The sequence below is a fragment of the Morone saxatilis genome, unplaced genomic scaffold, assembly GCF_004916995.1.
Source record: "Morone saxatilis isolate NCDOM2014 unplaced genomic scaffold, NCSU_SB_2.0 Contig21, whole genome shotgun sequence".
Lineage (NCBI taxonomy): Eukaryota > Metazoa > Chordata > Actinopteri > Moronidae > Morone > Morone saxatilis.
The window spans coordinates 5,841,286-5,853,884 of NW_023339774.1; the positions used below are offsets into that span (position 1 = coordinate 5,841,286).

The window sequence follows — 12,599 nt, forward strand, 5'->3', positions numbered from 1 at the left end:
ATCATATGTCTAAAGTGGTGAGTGTGCTGACAGATGCAGCAACAAATGTGGTTTTCACAGGGACACTAAATGAGATGGACATTGAATAAAAGGCTGAGATCAACGACTGATCAACTCATAATCTCGTGCATAAGCCAACAATACAGCCGTACTGCAACTACAAATGTGCTAAAGACACTGCTAAAATCAAATTTGCTAAAAAGAGACAGTTACACAGTGCAGGAGTGACACGCTGAGTGCATTATGAAAGGCAACGGGACCTAACACAGTTCTGTATGACTGTAGACTAAATATAAACACAACTGCACATATACAGTTCTGGGGAATTAGTTTCAGTGTTGCAAAACCCTACTTAGTCATAATATAATATGCACACTCTCAGAACTGTCTATTGTCTGATTTTGGTTTTCCGTGGGCTTTTTCACGTTTTCTCCCCAAAGCGTTTTTTTTCTTTTTCTCATCTTTCTTGTCCACCGGAAAGGATTTTCTTAAATTGCTGTGAAAATCCAGCAAGATAACTTCCAAAGCAGATAATAGCTTAAAGTAGGTTTTCATGGCCTTTGTTAACAGTGACAATTACAACTTCATTAGTATGCAAGATGGCAGCTTACTTCAGACACATTAATGGAAAAAACTCCCAATGTTGAATTTTAAGGACTCGGAACCTGCAGAATACAAATCAACGTCTGTTAAAAGACTGACAAGGTGGCTTTGTTTTCTCTGTATCAGGATAGTCCAGCAGTTAAAGAGGGCGACCTTCAGCTGAGCTACTTAGGTCCAGCCCCTGCTGCTAAGACTCTGCTCTGCCACTCGTCCTTGAGAGGAGCTGGTGGTGGTGGTGGGGTACTTCCAACAGCAGTGCATCACATTACGATGAGATTATTTCTCTAAGCCTATAATCAGTCATCTGATTCATTTCATTTGTGGGAACCTGGATTACATCCTGCAACAGAATTGACTTCAGAGGCACAAATTCATACAGTTTATTAAACTAGTTGATTAGCTGAACATTTTAGCTAACTGTCAAATGGAAAGAACCTGCTGGTTATGGCTTCAGATATACTGAGTTTTCTTTTAAGAGATCTCTACGTAAGTGATAAGAGAATAAAAAAAGTAAGCATTGAATAATGTAATGCATTTGAAGACAATACTGATAAAAACACAGCAGTGCGTTTCAAAAATACTGCAACAAAACAGCCACACTACACCCGGGAACTGTTTTAAATTATAAATCACAAAGCCGTGCACCCTGAACTAAAGGTGGAGCAGGAGGAAATGCTCTCTTCCACCTTCTATAACCCGCAACACACTGTTCCACTTTGTTTGCATGATTAACAAGAGACTGAGCCGTGGGGAAGATCAATAAGTACTGGCCTTTCATGGGACGGAGTCTAACATTGTAACCCTAGCGTTGTGCCCTTCCGATTCCACAGCCAATTATGTGATACGATCAATACACATCGGTAATTGGATATCAGGGCTTCTTGTGGCAAAAGGCCTGAAAAATCCATTGCTAGTGCAACATATAAACACTACTCCTGTACTTAGTTGTCACCAGGCAGCGTGTCACAGGGGTGCATATTATCCATTTCATTTGGCAAAGACATAGAGAAAATATAAAGCTTTTTATCTCCCCCCCAGAAAGAGGCTGCTAATGTATTACAGTGTGTGTTTGTGTATAGCTGGGGTCGGAGGTGTCCGCGGGGGAGGGGGGCACTGCTGTGCCTCTCCCCGGAGCACAATCCAGATCCTAATCTGTTCCCTACCACAGGAAAAAGCCCCAATCAGTCTACCACCACAACAACTTGAATTAGACTCCCGTAACAGTATAGTTCTGACAACAGCTCAAAACTTAACAGGCTGATTGTCATTGCTGACAGTCGTGGATGAAACCAGATGCCAGTCAAGGCCTGGAAAGGAAAACTGACTACTGATTAACAACTAAACAGTCAAAATTAATTAAAAAGAAGAAAAAAAAGATCTTCTGTGGTCTGATTTGAGAGGAACTGCAGGGGAGAGATTCAGCCATCTGGCTCGCCACTACAGAGATGGGACCGCGGCCTCCTTTTTCATTTCTCTGCGGAGTGATGGCGCCCAGCAGAGCATAGCTGGCTCTGGGAGGATTCAGGCGCCATTCCACTGCATGCCCATGCTAATCACCCCCAACAACCGCTATGCAGATGGAGCCTCTTTAGAAATCAGATGGTGTCCATAAGGCTCCATGATCTCTTTGTCCATCTCTAGTGGAATGGGAAGACTGGCAGCTTGTTGTCATGGTGGATCGGTTTTCTCGAGGTGTAATGTGTCCCCAGAGGTTAGTTAGGTAAGATAATTATGAGAGGATACTAACAGGATGATCCTAGCCTCCACTGGATGTTTTTGAAGAACTGAAGGTAATTCTAGTGTCAGTTATAAAAAGGCTCTCCACGCCCGACACTGAAATGCTCTTCACTAGATTTGCTGTAAGCTGCCTTTACATGACATCACTTAAATTCTCCCTCTCAGTCTGAAAGATTAGGTCAACTCGGAGTTCCCCCACACAAACACTGTGCTCGCGTTTCAGACCAACAGCGTTCCCTGAGGAATGCAGGGAAGAGAAAGAAGAAAGAGACAGACGAATGTTCCACAGGCTTTTAGGTGGGGGAGTGTTTTTTAAATACAAATGATAAACTGCATGGCTCTGGTTTTCTTTACAGACCTGCTGAGTCATATTCAAGCCACTGCTAAATACTGGAATAAGTGAAAAAGAGGGTGAGATGATACATAATGATATACGATGTATTGCAATGTGGTTTAAAAACTTGCATCATTGGGCAGAAACAGTTTGCTTTATCTGCTCTAGCTGTAATTACCCTGCATTAGACGTCTGAGGGTACTGCTGCCAAAGCTAGTTTGACTTTTAGATGTTAAATAATTCAAAACTCATCACTAGCCACTAACACAGGAGTGATATTTTCTCTCCATCTTGCCTGGTTTCAAATTAATTTCTTCCCCTCCCATGCTGATGCAGTAAATTTTGTCATCTGTACCAAATCCAATTCTGTTTCAATTACAGCCCGACTGATACAGGATTTTTGAGTGATACTGATTATGAGAGCTTATACAATCTGATGATACATCGTCCAATATTAATTTGCCTTACACAACCCATAACATAAATTTTTTCTCAAGATTCCCTGGACAATTTACAGTAAGTGGACACAAAATCATCCATTCCTCTGTAGGTAGCTGGTGAACGAGCCAATTAGCAACCAACTTGGAGACACTCTGTGCTAGAATCTTTCTTTTTGACAGGTGTGTGCTTCATAGTTCACAAACTCTCCGCAAGGACCGAAACTTATTTAATGGAAGGAAGGTACAAGACAAGAGTTTTTTCATCACTTTGGAGGCTTTACCTTTGGTACACCCAAGGATGGGCTTAAAAGGCAGGAAGCAAACCGCGTGACTTCAAAATGTCCTTGTCAACCTCTGCCATTGTCTTCCACGTAGACTGAGACAGAGCTTATAACAAATGTGCATATGAGCCATTGTATTGTATTGAAGTATGTTCATCCATAGCCCTGGGCACATGAAACACACAAAAACAAAAAATGCCAGATGATATAGAACTGATACTAAATTCCTCCAAACTTCCATCCACCCACGACACTTAAATTTCCTGTTTATTAGCCCTCTCGTAAATCAAATCGAGCTGTGAGATTAAAACATGGCCACATCCCTTTAACACGTGCGCTCTGGGGATCTAAACTTTTAAATCTAAATGCTCATCCCCAGATTGTTCTGCAGCAGCCTTTCCACCATAGACCATTTGTATTTATGGTTTGGCTGGAAACAGTTCAGCTTTGCACCAATCAAGAGTCGGGCTTTAAAACTGGATTAAATAGACCAGAAGTCAGCTGTAAGAACTAAATTACTTAGCATTATATCATTATTATTCAATGATTACTGAATCATTTATTGTATTAAGTGATTAATAATCCATGCTTAAATATACATTAACGTTATTTCTTTAAATATTGGGTTAATCATGATGCAAACACTTAAGAGGAATTTAGTTGTTTTCATTGTGTCTAAAATCTACCTCAGCATCACATCTTATGGTAGTTGTGGTTTGTGTTTGCTGTATGTAGTAAGGCAGAAAAATAAAGGGGCTTGTCTGAATTCCAAATTTGCTTCCTGTTTCTTTATCCCACTGAACAAGCAGGGGGCCGGCAGGACTGCAGTAGTACATGCGTGACCATTCATTTGCACTTAATGAATATCGACCACAACTACTGTGTGATTCATTCGACTAATGCATTATACAACGAGTCCTTAACTGTTTTCTTATTTATGTCTGTTCTATGCGTTCTTCCTCTCGCATAACACCACGAGCTCTACGCCTTTAAAGCCTCATATTTATTTATTTGATGAGAGCCTGTGGCAGACTGTGAGGTGTTGTCCCGCTAATGAATGTGTCGAAAAGCTGATATCTTTTGCTGTGCTGAATTAAGAAGCGAACCTCTTCATCTGAAAGGAATATTTGTTCTTGCTCAGGTTCAAATCAATATCATAGGATCCAAAGGAAAACAAAGCATTTGTTTGCTGTTTATTAAATACTAGCAAGCTGTTGTGGTGGTGAGGTCGAGATGTTAACTACTACTTGATTATATATTAAAAGCAGAAAGTGCTTGAGTAAAGAAATAATACACAGTAATGCAGTGTAAAGTCCAACATAATCTGTTTAGTCTACAGAATGTGCTTTAGCTTAAGTCACACATTTCCTTGTCTACTTGCAGTGCAATATAGAACAAAATAAAATAACCAGGAACAAGGAAGTGAAAAGGCTGAATTTGCTTAATTATATATTGACCTTTAGTCCCTGGTCCGGTCCATTCTCTCCTTCTGGAAAGTGCTTTGCAATGCAATGGCATTTCTTAGGAAAATCTTTTCAAACTTTTCTGGCCAGTTGCTGTCAAAGTTCAGATTGTTTCTACATTTATTACAGAGAAATTCAATAATGATTTCTGTTTCTCAAATTTCATGATGTACTCTGCGTGCTTCATCACATTTTCAAAAGGCGTTTAACAGTTTTGAAGAGACAGATGTTCATACCTGGATATCAGGACTAGACTATAAACGGGTTTTAGAGGATTTAGTAGAGTTTTTCATAATCATGAAGCACTGTGGAGAACGCGGTATAAAGAATTAAGTAAATGAAGTCATATTTGTATTCAAATGCTTACATGGTGTGGCAAAATCAAATGTAATTTATTGGCGAATTAGCAGTATAATAAAAATATATTCTTACATCCCTTGTTCCCCCAACCTTTCCATATGCTGAGAGTCCTACAACCACTACATGATGGACTGTGGAGAACTACAGAGGCTAAAATCCACCTTTCAGCACCTGTTCAGGACTGCTCCCTGGGCATTTCTTTTGAGACATTAAGGCCATTCACATTCTTGTACAGCTGACACATGCAGTACATGCCACTTCCCTTATTTGTTCGTTCCTCAATTGACCCAGAAATTGTTCCGGTTCCAATGCTCTTATTTCTGTTCAGAGGAGCGAGGATGATGAGCGAGGAGGCTGCACTGAGGAGGCATGAGCGAGGATATAAGAACCCAGCCTTGGCAGACAACTATTTGACCACACATACTGTGAATGCAAATACAAACTCGAAACCACCACACCACACAGCTGTAAAATCCAACTGACAATTGATCCAGCTGTTAGGTCGTTATTAGAAACGGACATCACTTTAAAAGGAAAGAATGACTAATTTATCTAAAAGCGTCGTTACTCGATTCCTGTCTCTTTGCATCTTTAGTCGTATCTTCAGATGGGGGGGGGGACTAAGATGCAAGTGAGGGAACTGTGGACGCAGTTGAGGTACTTAGCCTGTACCCATGAATAAATGTGATTAAAAGGGGATAAATTCTTACATGAAAATGTCAGAACTTGAACAGCAGCAGCTGGGAGCAGGTGTGTAAAATCTTCACTGTTGGCTTTTTAGCCTGACTCGCTTCGGTTTCTAAGGGAATATTTATTTTTAGGCGAAGTGGATACCAAGACTGTCCTTCAACTTGACAAAGTTCAAGCTCCTTCCTGCTGCCAGGCATCCGCCCTACTGAGGTGACCTTGAACAGGACACTGAATTCCTACCAGCTCCGGGAATATTGCTCTGTATTCAGCTATGCAGTCTTACCTCAGTGTAAAAACAGGTATCAATCCACTGCTAACTATCCTGGGTCCTTATTTTCATTTGCCGTTAGGTCTTTTATTATTGGTTATAATATCATTTTTCGGAATCTAAATATGTTGTCACTAAACCTTTAGCTATATTATCTAAACCACATACTTGGAGGCAAAGTATAACTGTAAGGACTACAATGGTCTGAGTGATCGAGATTAAGCATTAATTTTAACATTTAACCTAAATTTATTAAAATGTTTGGTAAGTTAAATGTAAATCACAATGAGCAGGAAGCATGGTCAAAGTTACTCTGTAAATAAGACAGAAAGTAAATATATGTACATTATAGTGCATATTATAATCTGTGTTCAATTTGGAATTGTTAAATACTTAGTTAAAAATAGCAAACTGCCCCTGAACTGTACATAATTCACTGTGAAAGACTGCAGGCTGAGACAAGGCTACTCCCATCGCCTCAAGGAATGACACATTGTTTATAGGCCAGTTGTGGAAATGCCAACACACGCCACACAAATATCAAAAGTTACAGTTAAAATGATTTTCATGACCTTAGGTGTGGGATTAGCTCACACTAAAGGTTAGAAAACCCTGGTCTGGATCCATTCCCTCCTTGTCAATCCCATTAGCCTCCAGTGGCACTGCCCCAGCTGTGCAACCCAGGACGTGTCCCTAACGAGCTCCATTAGCAGTATTACCTGCATCCGGCGGGTGCTGGGGTCAGGGGGTCAACAGTAGACCAAAAGCTGAGATTAAATTACTCCTGAGGGAGGCACGGGTGGGTGGTTGTCTGCAGCACTCACCACCCCTCTCCCCACACTGGTCACAGAGATTTCAGAATAGTAGGTGGCCATGTCTTTACCATGTCGTTTTCTGTTTCATACACTCTCTCTGATCTTATTTCCAACATTGCAGAGCAGACATTTTCACTGTTATAAGCAGGGGGACTGCAAGAGTCAGTGGAGATCTTAGAATGAGTCTGGGGGTCTGAAAACGCTAACGGATGGAAACTCATTTGACATTTTATTACGATGATTCATGATACAAATAATCATATTTTTGTTGCCATATAATGTTAACTGTCCCGGTAACATATTGTATTTAAAACGCAGCTTTTTCTGCCTAAAATAAGCTTGTGTGTGGAATTGAAATTACAAATAACAGTGACGAAATAGGAAAGACTATATGGTTTATTAAATTTTTGATCCACCACACAAATCTTTGAGGATGCCATATTTTTTTATCAAAAGGGCACATTTCATTGCGAAGTGACGAGCTTGCAGCTGGCATACAGCCATAGCCCAGGTAGAAATAGCAGAATTTAAAAAAATCGAATTTCAAATCAGGTCCTGTTACTCGCCAGCAGCAGCCAATACTTCTGGTGGGAGCTGGACAAAGAGGAAGAACCTCAATTACTGTGAGTGGAAGCGGCAGGCTCTGTGTGAGATCTGGAGCCCTGTGGAGCATTCAGAAGCTCCAGGAGAGCTCTGGGCTCAGCCAACGGTGATTCAGTCTGAGCACAGGTACTGTAACATCCCTCATACAAACTTACAGACCAATACACATTACAAACAAGTGCACACAACTCACATACACAAAGAAACAAAAGCTCAGCAGCACACACATACATATCCGCCTGAGTCATCCCAAAGGCATTCACAACTACCTCACTAACAGGAAGAAAAAAAAAAAAGAATGAGAAAGGCCGGGTGAAAAAAAACAACAAAAAAAAACATTGCAGAACACACAAAAGGCTTCAGAGAGCACAGCTCAGTCTTGTCTTTCAGACTCAGCCTGAGGCGCTGGATTCTTGATATGTACACTTTGAGCTCCCAAGCATCTCCAAACACCAGCGCTCGTTAGGCATCCATTTACAACCTTGAGGTAGAGAGGAAAGCCTCACCATCTTTTAAAAAAAAAACTTTATTGACCACCTAAATTAAGGTTATCTTGGCAGCTTCTTTGAAAGGAGTACTTTGCCTCCTCTCCTGCCCAAAATAAGGCAGATAAATCTAAACTCAGGTTACATGAGAGTTTACAAATAATATGAAAATGAAAAATGACAAAATCTCCTCTTCCTCTCGGGTTGCAATTCCATGCTCGCTTAATAGTCCGATAACATAAATATGTTACAGTTCAGTGACAACAGTGGTATTTTCTGATGAGCCATACAGTCAATCAAAATGAGCAATCACCGGCTGGACTCTCGATGTGAACCTGGCCAACTCCATTAAGGCATGTGTCATCGTGTTCGCCATCTCCGCAAAACTCTGACACCCACGTTTTCAATACGAGCTTGCCAGAATGTGGAAGGAAGAGCAAAATATGTAAGAAAAAAAACAGCAATTTTAAATGTATCCTGCTTAGTGTGGACATGGCTGTTACCATTCGTCGGCACCAACAGTTTTTGCACAACACACCCTACGGTTACTTCAGGCGCTTCTGATGAACTGTTTTACATGCATTTACAGTTGAGTGCTTCATAACTTATTTCATGACAATAAACAATAAAGTGTGTGACTTCCTCACTGTGAAGTGGAAGGATGCATCAATGGACGTTTCTCTTTTTTGCCATTTGACTGCACATTTTCAACCGTTATCTATTCAGTCACCCTCTGCTGAGTGCTGATTTTTGCAGTGTCCCTCTTCATTTTTATGCCATTAGGCACATTCACACCTGCAAGTCAAGCAGAGACTTCAGTAAGTCACCTTTCAGCTTCGTTTAAGTAGGTGCTAATTGTGTTGCGCTTCTTGTTCAAGGGTACAACGGCAGACTTGTTATTTTTTCACAGGTAAGCTAGGGGTTTAAACGTCTCAGTCACTCATTAAAAGCAAATGTTGAATGTTTTTTAAATAATAGTTTAAATGACAAATTCTGATCCTGTGGTGTATTCAGAGTTACAGGTATATCCATCCTTTCCATTTTCTATCCTGTTAAACATCACAGGTGGCTGGATCAGTCTCAGTATGCAGTGGGCTGACACATATAGACAACCACACTCACAGTCACACCTATGGGCAATTCATGGGCCAGTTCACCTAACCTACATTTCTTTCAACTGTAGGAGAAGAAACAGCATGAACTCATAAGTCAAAATCATAAATTCCTGTAGTTCACCAAGGATTATGCCTTCAAATTGCTTCTTTTGTCCCAGTACAAAACACAAACATATTCAATGTACAATGATATAAAACAGAGAAAAACAGCAAATCCTCACATTTGAGAGGCTGGAACTTTGGAGTGTTTGGCATTGTGCTTGATAAATTACTAAAATGTCAGCTACTTTTTTGTTGATTCACAAATCGATTCATTAATTTACCTTGTCAGTACTAAAGCCCCTTGCACAGTGCGCAAACTATTCCATGGCTTCTGGGGAGCTCACTTTTTCACCCGAGGCTGTGTGTGCACTTGTACGCACCTGTAGGACAGGACTGACAGTGACTCTTGTTGCTGCAATGGCCTACTTGCTTTATGTCAGCACATCTCATATTTAATAATCAGTGCAATTGAGATATCAAATGCAAGAGTCAAATATCAAACCTAACATACCTAACCCTTTGAGTTGCAGTGTTTATGATACTGAGCTGCCCGCCACAAACCGCAAACCAGTATCTTTTTTAAAGTGAATTAATGATCACTGATAATTCACCCTCATGCATGAATCACACATCAATAGTAGCCAAATTTTATGAATGAACCATAATATTGAAGATACAGCAAACTAGAAATACATAGCAAAAATAGGATATTAGGCAATATTTTATACACTCCCCTAAAATTTCACAAATCAGGTTTTCAGGGGAGCTCATGTCTTAAAAAGAGGAGCCGAGCTCCCCGTGGCTCCCCTGTAGTTCACACCCTGCCCTTGCATACATGAGGTGAGCATGCAAACTCTACACAAAAAGTCCCTTTTTGGAACTGTTGGGTTTGAACCCAGGACCTTCTAGAGACACTGTGCTGCTGGCCATGTATGAAAACATGCACCCTCAAACCATTATCATCTCAAATCATAAAATGTACAGTAGAAAAACTAAAAAATGCGGCTGTTGCCTCAACATGTATTAAATCACAATACAGTATCAGTGCTGCTACAATGACTTCCCTTTGAGTTCTACAGAATGCACTTAAACACAATGACAATGCGCTGAAGCACAAACTGGGATCAATGCCAAAGCATTATTGTGATTAGACCCTGTTAACAGCAGCAACTGAATAGAATTACTGGGTCACTAGAAAAAGGAGAAGCACATCCCTTTGGACTGAATGTTACTCTTTTACCAAAGGTCCCGTTCTGATTCAGGTCACACGGCACTATAACCCCTGTTCACACCTACTCCCTGTGTCAAACATATTTGAGAATATGATTGTTTAACAGCGAGAAAAAACTCAATTTGTTAAACTATTAATCACAGTGCAAGTGGAGCCATCGGAGAAATTCTGTACTAGCAAATAACGTAATCACTCAGCTTCACCTCCTCTTCACTGGGCTAAGCCACTGACTCGGTGTGTTCTGAGTGTTAAAGCACATGCGCTCTGACCTTTTCCTTACCATAAATCACGTAGGCTACTACTGTTCTGCTGCCAGGATTTTGTTTAACCCAATTTGTCACTGAGGACACCCCTTCTACCCCCACTGCAGATTCGCACAGTGGGACCAGGAGCATGGGATTAGTGGGCGGATCAAAGCATGCCATCCAGACCTCTCCCTTGTCTTGTAATCATGGAAGTCCGTAGCTTCTGGAGCTGATAAGTCCAGGCTACTAGTGGTTACAAGGCAAAGAGAGAGAAAGACTAGTGACTGGATCTGCGCCTAACAATTCCCACAACCAAACCTTAACTGGTGTGTTTAGTCCAAATGCCAAAGATATTCAACTTAAACCCATATAAAATAGAAAAGAAGCACATCCTCACATTTGACAAGCAGGAACCAGAGAATATTTTGGCATTCTGCTTGTTAAATTCAACCATTACTTCTTTAACAAGCACCCCTGTTTTTGTGCACAAGCCAGAAATTGTTACTATCCTCAAACCCTTTTAACTATATTAATAATTCCATTCTCTTCAAATGATGCAGAACCACATTAACAGAAGCACAAACGTGGCAAAAAAATGTTTTCCATTCTTGCTAATAATAAGAATATTTTTGCTGCTGTGCTTTGTGGAGATACCAGCGTGCCTTCCAATGATGTGTAATTTGTCAGAGCTGTGAGAGTATTCAATAATAATGTAACAAACCCCTGCTCTCAATCTACATTCTGCCGCTCGCTCAGGGTTAATCTATTATAAAAAATTGGCGTAAATTATTTTTCTGTTCATCGACTACGGAAACATAAAAGAAAAGCCAGGAATATTTACCTGAAAGAGGCAACCAACAACCCAGACTGAAAGCCAGACAGACAGACGCAATACACACGTTCACACATTATTATGACAGAAACAGGTCATGGAAGGTGTGCCAAGAATATCAGACAAATGTGCTGTCAGAGGGCAATTGCTCTGGTATGATAGCTGTTTTGGCCTCTGTGGGCATGACAATGAGAATAACCAAGCACATCCTGCATGCAGGCAACCACGAGCCATTCACAGTGCCAATCCCCAGACTTCTCACCATGCAGTAATGGAAGCTCAGTGGTACTTAAGACCAGACTTCAGGGTGAATAAGTCTGCGTTCACACTGCAAGCTTTAGTGCTCAATTCTGATTTATTGCTACTATCTGATTTTTTTTCCATCAGATTCCATTGTGTACAGGTCCTAGAGTGACCCACATGATGAACGTAGATCTAGAGCAACATAAAAGTCACATGAATTCTGATATGACTGTTCAAAGGGGGGGCACATTGCAAAGACCTGCATCTGATTTGGACCCCATCAGAAAGTGGCTTAAATCAAAAAAACAAATGAGTCACACATGAGCAAAAAAAAAGTCCAATTTGGGTCACTTGTACCCGCAGTGTGAACACAGCCTCAAAACTCAATAGAAACATTTACCACAGCTCCCTTTAACTCAGCTGCTGTGGTCATGTAAACTTCCTGTGGCAGTCGACACCTCCTTTGGAAACTAGAATGAGCTGAAGTGGCCAGTGAGCTTTATATAAACGGAGTCGTGCAGCGATCCAAACCTCTAATCGCACCACCATGTAGACTTATGTTTCGTTTGAGGCTAACTATATACCAAGACAGTTATTCCTCTTTGAGTTTCTCTGCAAAGAGCTTACAGTAAACTTGTCTTTTCTTGCCTACTCTTCTGCTATATGATGTGGGTAAAACATTTAAAAGCAAATAATCCTCAGTTTTGGAGTTAAACTGCTACTATCATGCAGGTGGTGTAGGTTGGCAGCACCTCTTCAACACAAATGACAACTTTCAAGGACTTTTTCTTTGTCCAACTGAAGTGACACAC

The 12,599-nt window shown here is 40.8% G+C and overlaps 1 protein-coding gene across 3 annotated transcripts in view; it reads right to left on the reverse strand.

The window, feature by feature from the left end:
- The window catches only part of vav2 (vav 2 guanine nucleotide exchange factor), a gene marked incomplete in the record, with an annotated part of 184,476 nt that overhangs the window by 169,769 nt on the left and 2,108 nt on the right, over window positions 1-12,599 (reverse strand).